Raw genomic sequence first — 9,883 nt, forward strand, 5'->3', positions numbered from 1 at the left:
CATTTTTTTATATATATTAAATATAAAAAGTTTCTTTTGCTATTTTCATATGCCTCATGTAGACTACTGTTGACTAGATTTAGTTTTATGAAATTTCTGAGTTTATCTGCATTGCAGAATTTCTGTTTGAAGGATTTGAAATTATTTATGTTTTTCATCCTAGTTGGAAAAACAGTATTTTTGCTTCATTTCTGCTGCTACAATGTCTGGGGTTTGTGCTTGCTTCCAGTTACGGAGTTCGTGCAGCGCCTGAGATAGGCCAGGCTCATGTTATGAAGGACATATAATCAGGCAGGAGTGGCACTGCTGTATCACTGAACAGAGTCCCTTGTTTTGCTTCATTCCTGTATTAAAATATATATTCTTTTGTTTTCTGATATGAGTCTTATCAGGTTTAAAATTTGCTCCTATCAATTCTTTCTTTTCTTTTCTTTTTAGTATACCACCTCCTTTATTGTATTTCTCTCACATGTTTCTCTGGACTTCATATTATTTCTAAATAAATATTTTTGTTTTTCCTTTTTTACCCATACCTGACATTGTTTATATAAAATATCCAAGTAAATAAAACCACTCTTACAAATGACGTTGATGATGACAATGCTAAGAAAAATCACAGTTATTATTAGTATAACTATTAATATTTTTATTACTGCATATTGTTATCATCATCATAATTAATAATAATTATAATAGTAAAACAATAATAATAATAATGTTGATAATAGTTATTATTATTATTATTATTATTATTATTATTATTATTATTATTATTATTACAACAATAATCATTATTATCATTATTTACGTTACCGAGGACTGGGACTCGGGTGGGGAGCGTGGGTTACCTGTTGTCCCATCTTCGTCCCAGCGGCCGCCAACCTGGCGTGAAGCTTGTGGGACAAAGCCCACGGGACCAAACTTGCATCTGTGACAGACAGCTGTCCTGGGCGAGATATTTGTATTGTTCTGGGTGATTTCAATGTGTTATCTGGCTGCGATCGAGCTGGCTATGAGATGTCTGTCAGTCCTCATGGCTCAGGAGCTGACGCTGGTAGAGAGAATAGCCTCCTTTTCCGGGAATTTGCTTGGTCCCAGAAATTGAGCCCCCCCAATCCCTTGCCCGTTGTTGTCGTGGGGGGGGCGTAGGAGGCGGAGACTGGGACCCAATGCTGGGGAACTCCCCAACCTTGGGACTCAGCCCTCGACTCAACAAACTTTGCATGGTCTTTTTTTTTCCCCTCCTACTTTTTCCTTTCTGTCCCTTCACCAACCCCTTCTACTATCCACTTCCTAAGGTGTGAGAGCCGTGCTGAAAGGATGAAAGGCTGACTTTGTGCCAGTCCTGAACGGCCTGAGGGAGCCATGGGCACGGTATTCCCCTGCTTGTCTAGCCCTTACCCCTCAAGCGACCCTGAGGGGTGGACCGTTTCTCTCCCCAACATACTTCAGGCTTATCATGGCCAACAATGAATAACCATTAACCATTAACCATTAACCATACCATTATTAGAGGCAATGAGGCTTGCCTCTTCATCAAATAGCTCCACCAATTCAAACTCGCCCGATTCCCTGACCCCAGGCTCTCCTTTGACCACGGCTCTGAACACTACAACTAATACCCCCTCCTCAATGCCGACTAGTACAGTATCCACCCTAATCAACACCCCAGGAGACATTTCTACTCCCAACATGCTCAACTTCAACAACTATACCCCCACAACCTTCTTCATCAACTACCCCATCCTCCCTTATTACTACCTTACAACCTTATTGTCCACCTCCCCATAACACTACCTCCCTCAACACTACTCCCTCTTCCACATGCCCCCGTCCTTCTACTACCCCCCCTTGAGCCACACTGCAGGCGCCGGCTTTGCAGCTAGGGATGCCACGCGATCCATGAGGGTAACAGACAACGCCTCCTCGCTACAGGCAGAGGCAGTTGCAATCATGGGAGCCCTAGGCCACGCGTCCCTAAGGGAAGGACACGTGGTCATACACACAGACTCCAGGGCAGCCATTGACGGTCTTCAGCACAGCTCACCCACAGACAACATCTACCTACTGACCACGATTCTCACAATGGCACAGAGAACTCTTGCTCAGGGTAGAAGAATTATCATCAATTGGGTCCCAAGCCACATCGGCATCAGAGGGAACGAGCTTGCTGACAGACTAGCCGCCGCTGGCAGGGGTATGCCCCCAAATCCCATGACGATAAAACCGAGCCGAAAATTACTTATGGAGAAGTGTGCCTTGGTCGGTCGTACCTTCCTACGGCAGCTCCACAGAGAGGAAACGAGAACCTTCCCCTCGGCCAGCTGGTACTCAGACGCCACAGGCTCTGAACCACTGGCACTCTCTGAAGTAAGCAACAGAGGTACCGAAGTCATTCTTTACAGAATGCGCCTAGGTTACCACTGTGCATGGCAGATTATCCCAACAATCGAACGCGATGAATGGTGCTGCAAGCACTGCGGCGAGCCGAACGCCACACTAGTCCACTACCTAGAAAATTGTAACCATACACAATTCCTGAGACATGGACCGCCCACAACAGCCGCCGTGCTGGTAAAGAGGCTATGCGAAATGCTTTCACCCATGGCAGGCAGGAGCGCTTGCTGGCAATCCCGCCGCCACGGTGAGCACCGAGTGTCAGACAACTCAATGAGACAGCCGTAAAAAAGCTGACACAGGCCGGGCCATATCTAGAAGGCCCGGGCGAAGCTAGAACTTCGCAAACCAACCCCCCCCCCCTCTACTACCCCCATCTCTACAAATTTCTTAAATAATCTATTTAGCCCAGGCAAATTGGACCGATTTTCGTGATCCCTCCAACAACTTCTCACACTTTCTGCTTTGACAACCTCAAATGCATATACATCCTTCACTTGATCTAACCCCTATACATTACCTTACCCAACCTTAACCCATTTACTCGTCAATTCCTTTGCCAAACTTTGACAACTAATCACTAACTCAACCACCCTTCACTACCATTTACTATAGTGCTACATGACCTTAGATGTCTAGCACATTTATTTTGCTTTTAACCATTAACCCAGAAATTGAGGGTTTCTGGCTCCTGGTATCAGCGCTCTGACCCTCATCGTTGGACTTGGTACAGCGATACAGGTGGCCAAGGAGATGGACCACATCCTCGTTAGCACTCGGTGGAGGATCCTCCAGAACTGCAGGGTGTATCAAAGCGCAAAGTTCTGTGGAACTGATCATAGATTAGTTGTGGCTACTCTCCGGGTTCACTTTAGGGTGCTTAATGTGGACAGATTGAGGGAGGGTGAGGCTATCTCTGGTCGTTTCACAGCAATCGAGGGCCTGACGGACCCTGCTCTTCCGTGGGACACCTTCAAGCGTGAAGCGCTTGATGCAGCCCAAGAATCGAGTGGTGAATGCCCAAGAGCAAGACAGAATTTCATTTCGCAAGAGACACTAGAAGCCACAGTTGCTTGTCGTGGGGCTCGATTGTCAGGAGATCGCAACTTGCACCGTTCTCTGGTGTGCAGGACTAGGTCACTGTTGAGAAGGGATAAGGAACAGTTTATCAGGAATCTTGCAGAGGAGGTCGAAAGCCATTTCCTAATAAATGACCTTCGTCCTGCCTACCAAGCCCTGAGAAAGCTGAACTCCAAGCCCTCCTCACAGACGACTGCAGTCCATTCAGCAAGTGGCCAGATAATCTCAGATCCTTATGGGGTGCGGGTGTGTTGGGCTGAGTATTTTAAGCAGTTGTATCAGGTTGATCCATCAAAAATTAACTTGGATGCGGGTAATGTAGAGATTCCTTTGCCAGACCCACCCATCAGCGAGGATCCACCCTCCCTGACTGAAGTCAGGAGGGCAATCTCCAAGCTGAAGAATGGTAAAGCAGCAGGTGTTTGCGGCATACCAGCTGAATTGTTAAAGACTTGTGGAGAGCATATGGTAAGGGGCCTGCATGCTGTCCCGTCTGCCATCTGGCAGACTGGTACCATTCCCCCTGACATGCTGGGTGTGGTCATCCCTTTCTGGAAGAGGAATGGAGATCGGTGGGACTGCAGCAATCACCGAGGTATTACACTACTCGGTATAACAGGCAAGGTACTCGCACACATCCTACTGAGATGTATCAGAGACCACCTGCTGAGGCACCAGAGGCCGGAGCAATCTGGAATCACTCCTGGTATATCCACAATAGACCGCATCCCGGCGCTTCGAGTCATTGTAGTGCGCCGTCGTGAGTTCGGACGTGGGCTGCATGCAGCTTACATCGACCTCAAGAAGGCGTTTGATACCGTGCATTGCGAATCACTCTGGGAGATCCTGAGGCTAAGAGGGATTCCAACAAGGACTATTGGATTAATAGCAAACTTAAAGTGTGGTGCGGGCCTGTCGAGTTTCTTCCCTGTTAGTTCAGGTGTGAGGCAAGGCTGTGTTCTTCTTTTCAACACTTGCATGGGCTGGATACTAGGTAGAGCTAGTGTCCAAAGTCAGACTTTGTTGATGATGTTGCTATTCTATCTGAATCTCTGGAAACCCTAGCGGCGGCTCTTGATGCATTTAGCAATGATGCAAAGCTCCTGGGGCTAGAGGTCTCCTGGACCAAGACCAAGATCCAGGATTTTGGGGGCCTACTAGGAGACCCTTTTCAGTCGGTACGTGCCTGCGGTGAAAACATCGAGGTCACAGAGAGCTTTATATACCTCGGTAGTGCAGTTCATGACTCTGGGCTGTCAGACCAGGAAGTCAGTACACGGATTGGCCTGGCAGCAGGGTTTATGAAATCTCTCGATAAGAGTATTTGGTACCTGTGCAGAAGGACCAATCTGCATGTCTTCAAGGCCCTGATACTCCCAGTTTTACTAAATGGTAGTGAAACCTGGATGCTATCTTGTGCTTAGGAATCTCGTCTTCATGCATTTTGTAACAGATCCTTGCGCTGGATCATGAGGTACAGTTGGCGGGACCATGTCTCCAACCAACGGTTGTTGGTACAGTACCTGTTACTTGCACAATCCGCGATCGCCAACTCGGGCTATACGGTCACTTGGCTCGTTTCCCGCAGGATGATCCTGCCTACCAGGTTGTCTCTGTTCAAGACAATCCTGGGTGGAGGAGGCCTGTGGGACGACCGAGGAAGTCTTGGCTTGGGCAGATCGATCAAACCTGTCGTGAGGAGCTAGAGATGGGCCGGGCCTCTGCCTGGTGGCTCGCCAGCCGGCCTACGAAACACAAAAATGAACCCAAATGAAGTCCCAAATAAATCCAAATGAGACACAGGAACCCAAGGTATCCAGTGATAAAAATGAGACCTGATAAACAGCACAATGAACCGGAATTTACCAATTACAACGACAGACTGTTACCGTCGTCCTACATTTCTAAATTTGTTTGTTTTTATCAATAGATTTAAAAAGTCAGCTTCACTCTCCTTCATTGAGTTGTTTTCATTAACTGTGCTTTAGGGCCAGAAGCACGCACGAGAAATGATTGGGGGTCATGCGAGAATGATGTCCCGGGCATCCTGAACTCCTTGCCCAGGGGAAGCTAGATCTCTTTTGGAGTCGGAATGAGCCGACCTTGCATCTCTAGGCATTAGTTTTTATATCACTTGTGTTGCCATGGCGGTCGCAACTCGCTCAGTTGAATTTCGATCAAGGGAATCTAGGTTCTGTGTACTTCCTTGCAATATATTCATTGGTAATTTCTGAAAGGTTTACCATAACAGAAGGTCCCATATTCGGTTTTGTTACAAATAGTACCCTACCCCCTAAAAGATATCATCATCATCATCATTTGGGAGCTAATGCCGGCAGGGGTGCATAGCCGCATCCTCCCTTTGCTTCCACCTACGAGGGTCCCTCATGGCGAGCCGCCAGGCAGAGGCCCGGCCATCTCTAGTTCCTCACGACATGTTTGATCGATCTGCCCAAGCCACGACCTTCTCGGTCGTCCCACAGGCCTCCTCCACCCAGGGTTGTCTCGGACAAAGACAACCTGGTGGGCAAGGACATCCTGCGGGAATCAAGCCAAGTGGCCGTTAGCCTGAGTTGGCGATCGCGGATTGTGCAAGTAACAGGTCCTGTACTGGTCTCACGGTGCAGCCATTGGTTGGACAGATGGTCCCGCCAACTGTCCCCCATGATCCGGCACAAGGATCTGTTACAAAAGGCATCAAGACGAGATTCGAAAGCACAAAATAGCATCCAAGTTTCACTACCAAATAGTAAAATGGCAGTATCAGGGCCCTGAAAACACGCAGCTTGGTCCTTCTGCACAGGTACTGGTATCTCCAAATTCTCTTGTCGAGAGATTTGATGACCCCTGCTGCCAGGCCAATCCGTCTACTGACTTCCTTGTCTGACAGCCCAGAGTCGTGAACAGCACTACTGAGGTATATAAAACTCTGTGACTTCGATGTTTTCACCGCAAGCACGTACCGACTGCACAGGGTCTCCTAGTAGGCCGCCCAAATTCTGGATCTTGGTCTTGGTCTAGGAGACCTCTAGCCCCAGGGGCTTTGCTTCATTGCTAAAGCATCAAGAGCCGACACTAGGGTTTCCAGAGATTCAGATAGAATGACAACATCATCAGCAAAGTCAAGGTCTGTAACCTTGACATTGCCCAGAGTTGCTCCACTAGACAGTTGCTCTACCCAGTATCTAATCCATGCAAGTGTTGAAAAGTGTTGGTGCAAGAACACAGCCTTGCCTCACACCTGAACTAACAGGGAAAAAGCTTGACAGGCCCCCACTACACTTTACAGTACTTACAGTGCCTGTATACAAGTTTGCTATTAATCCAATAATCCTTGTTGGAATTCCTCTTAGCCTCAGGATCTCCCAGAGTGGTTCGCGATGCACGGTATCAAACGCCTTCTTGAGGTCGATGTAAGCTGCTTGCAGCCCATGTCCGAACTCACGACGGCGCTCTACAATGACTCGAAGCGCCGGGATGCGGTCTATTGTGGATATACCAGGAGTGAATCCAGATTGCTACGGCCTTTGGTGCCTCAGCAGGTAGTCTCTAATACGTCTCAGTAGGATGTGTGCAAATACCTTGCCTGGTATACTGACTAGTGTAATGCCTTGGTGATTACTGCAGTCCAACTGATCCCCTTTCCCCTTCCAGAGAGGGATGACCACACCCCTCAGCATGTCAGGGGGAATGGTACCAGTCTGCCAGATGGCAGCATGCAAGCCCCTTGCCATAGGTTCTCCACCAGCCTTTAACAATTCAGCTGGGATGCCGCAAACACCTGCTGCTTTACCACTCCTCAGCTTGGAGATCGCCGCCCATTATGGGTGGGTATGGCAGAGGAATCTCAACATTACTCGCATCCATGTTTACTGTTAGTGGATCAACCTGATACAACTGCTCAAAATACTCAACCCAATGCACAAGCACCCCATCAGGATCTGAGATTATCTGGCCATTTCCTGAGCAGACTGCAGTCATCTGTGAGGAAGGCTTGAAGTTCAGCTTTCTCAGGGCTTGGTAGGCAGGACGAAGGTCATTTATTAGGAAATGGCTTTCGACCTCCTCTGCAAGATTCCTGATAAACTGTTCATTAACCCTTCTCAACAGTGACCTAGTCCAGAGAACGGTGCAAGTTGCAACCCCCTGACAATCGAGCCACACGACAAGCATCTGTGTCTTCCACTGTCTTCTGTGAGATGGGATTCTCTCTTGCTCTTAGGCATTCACAAATCGATTCTTGGGCTGCATCAAGGGTTTCACGCTCAGCAAATACCTGGGCACACTTGTCCTCCCTCAATCTGTCCAAATGAAACACCCTAGGGTGTTCATTTGGGCTACGGGGGGTTCTAAAGTGGACCCACAGATTAGCCACAGCTAATCTATGATCAGTTCCACAGACCTCGGATCCTCCATCGAGTGCTAACGAGGATGTGGTCTATCTCTTTGGCCACACTACCCGTATCACTGTGTGAGAGTACGCGGCTCTGTAGCCCAGGCCTTGCGCAATTTGAGGATGGATAATTTCCCCCCCTGAAAGACCTAGAGCCCCATGAGAGTGGTAGCAGGCAAAGGGGGGGTCCTAGGAACACGTGAGCATCGTATCGTCTCAGAGGGCTCTCAAAAAAAAAAATATATAAAATATATATACATATATAGAGAAAATCTAAATTAAGGCAATAAACAAGTGATCGAAAATTACTTTAAGATAAAATCAGGTAGAAAATGAAACACTAAAAATGGATAAATGAAAATATACTAAAATGGATCGTGATATGAAAATTAGGATTACCTCTTCTGATTATCATTATATATATTAAGTTAACATAACTCCTATTAGCCAAAATAAGGGAGCTGTAAGGACACGTAACTTTTCCTCTCCCTGAAGTATCGGGCGGGCTCCGTTGTTCGCAGAAGCCGGCTGCAATTCAGTCATAAAGGAATAGGGTAAGGAGAGACGAAATCTTTCTTTGACCAAGTGTGGGCACCAACTGTTTATTTTCGCGCCAAGCAGGGTTACACTCATTCCGTGACGTCACGGCTGTACATCTTTTCAATCATAAAAACGCGTAGGTTATAATAATATGGCATAAAATAACAATAAAAATACGCGTCCTCATTAAAACAGAAATGGAGTAAATTATATTAACGAACAGAAAATATACTGAATGGCAAGTAAAACAAAATAAAACCAAAGAAAACTAGACCCAAACGGGTATAACTAAAAGAAACATAAATTCCCTAAAACCGTGAGTAAAGATTTCAAAAATTGCGTGAAAGTGTATCAACGATGCGGGGAGAACGGCCAGCGGCGACTGGTACACTCAAAGGTGACTCCCCGGGTGCGGGAAAGCGAACGGGGATGCCCGCCGTTACGGGTTGCGGGAGGCTTCGGTGATGAGCGCCACTCTTACACTGTACCAAGTCCAATGATGTGGGTCAGAATGCTGATTCCAGGAGCCAGAAATCCTCAATTTCTGGGACCTAGCAAAGTCACGGAAAAGGAGGCTATCAGCTACTGAGCCATAAGGACCGACAGACATCTCGTAGCCAGCTCGATCGCAGCCAGATACCGCATTGAAGTTACCCAGAACAATACGAATATCTCGCCGAGGACAGCTGTCTGTCACAGATGCAAGTTTGGCGTAAAACATCTCTTTCACCTCAAGTTTATATACATCCGTAGGAGCGTACACAGCGATAAGAGACATGAAGCCAAATGAAAGCTTCAGTCTCAACACCATAATACGCTCATCGACTGGAGTGACCTCTACTACCGAGGGTTGAAGTCTGCTGGAGATGGATATGGCAACTCCCTGGAGAATGTGGCCATCACTGCGTCCCAATCAGTAATAAGTGTAGCCACGCACACTAATCGTGCCACTGCCAGGTCTTCTCACCTCCGAGAGAGCAGCCACCTCAACTCTCAGCTGCTTCAATTCCCTCAACAGTAGTGGTAACCGCTCGTCCTGTCGCAAGGAACAGACATTCCAAGCCCCCACCCTGACAACCCGCCTGAGGTCTAACCTCGGGCAGTCACTCCGGGTAGGCGCCACCTCTGCCACCCCTACCGACGCTGCCCCATATACAGAAGGTTGGCTGGCTGCAGGTCCCATAATCCGCCTGCAAGGCTCCCTAGGGCTTTCCACCACAAGCATTACGCCAAGGGACCCAGATGGGATGACGGGTAACCCCCGCTCCCATGACTCCCTTTAGGGCCTCCTGCTGCTCCAGGAGCCTCCACAGTTCAGCCTAGGACCGCAAGGTATCTAGTTTCCAAGGGTGGCCACGAGGAGACACTGCAGAAGTCTTGATGATGGAGAGGTTATGAGCTGGCAGGGGAGTCTTATAAATAGCTGCTCCCTTTTCGCACCAGTCTAGCCAGCGAGAAGCGAGAAGGCATGCT

The 9,883-nt window shown here is 47.9% G+C and overlaps 1 protein-coding gene across 1 annotated transcript in view; it reads left to right on the plus strand.

Annotated features, from left to right (window-relative positions):
- LOC125045432 (etoposide-induced protein 2.4 homolog) overlaps nt 1–34 on the plus strand; it is an 11,112-nt gene extending 11,078 nt beyond the window's left edge. The window contains exon 8 of the mRNA XM_047642672.1: nt 1–34. This exon is cut by the window's left edge and continues 1,200 nt beyond it. The gene's annotated coding sequence lies outside the window, so the exon portion shown is untranslated.
- The last annotated feature ends 9,849 nt before the right edge of the window (nt 35–9,883 follow it).

This window comes from Penaeus chinensis, chromosome 37 (genome assembly GCF_019202785.1).
Source record: "Penaeus chinensis breed Huanghai No. 1 chromosome 37, ASM1920278v2, whole genome shotgun sequence".
In the NCBI taxonomy this organism is placed as follows: Eukaryota; Metazoa; Arthropoda; class Malacostraca; order Decapoda; family Penaeidae; genus Penaeus; species Penaeus chinensis.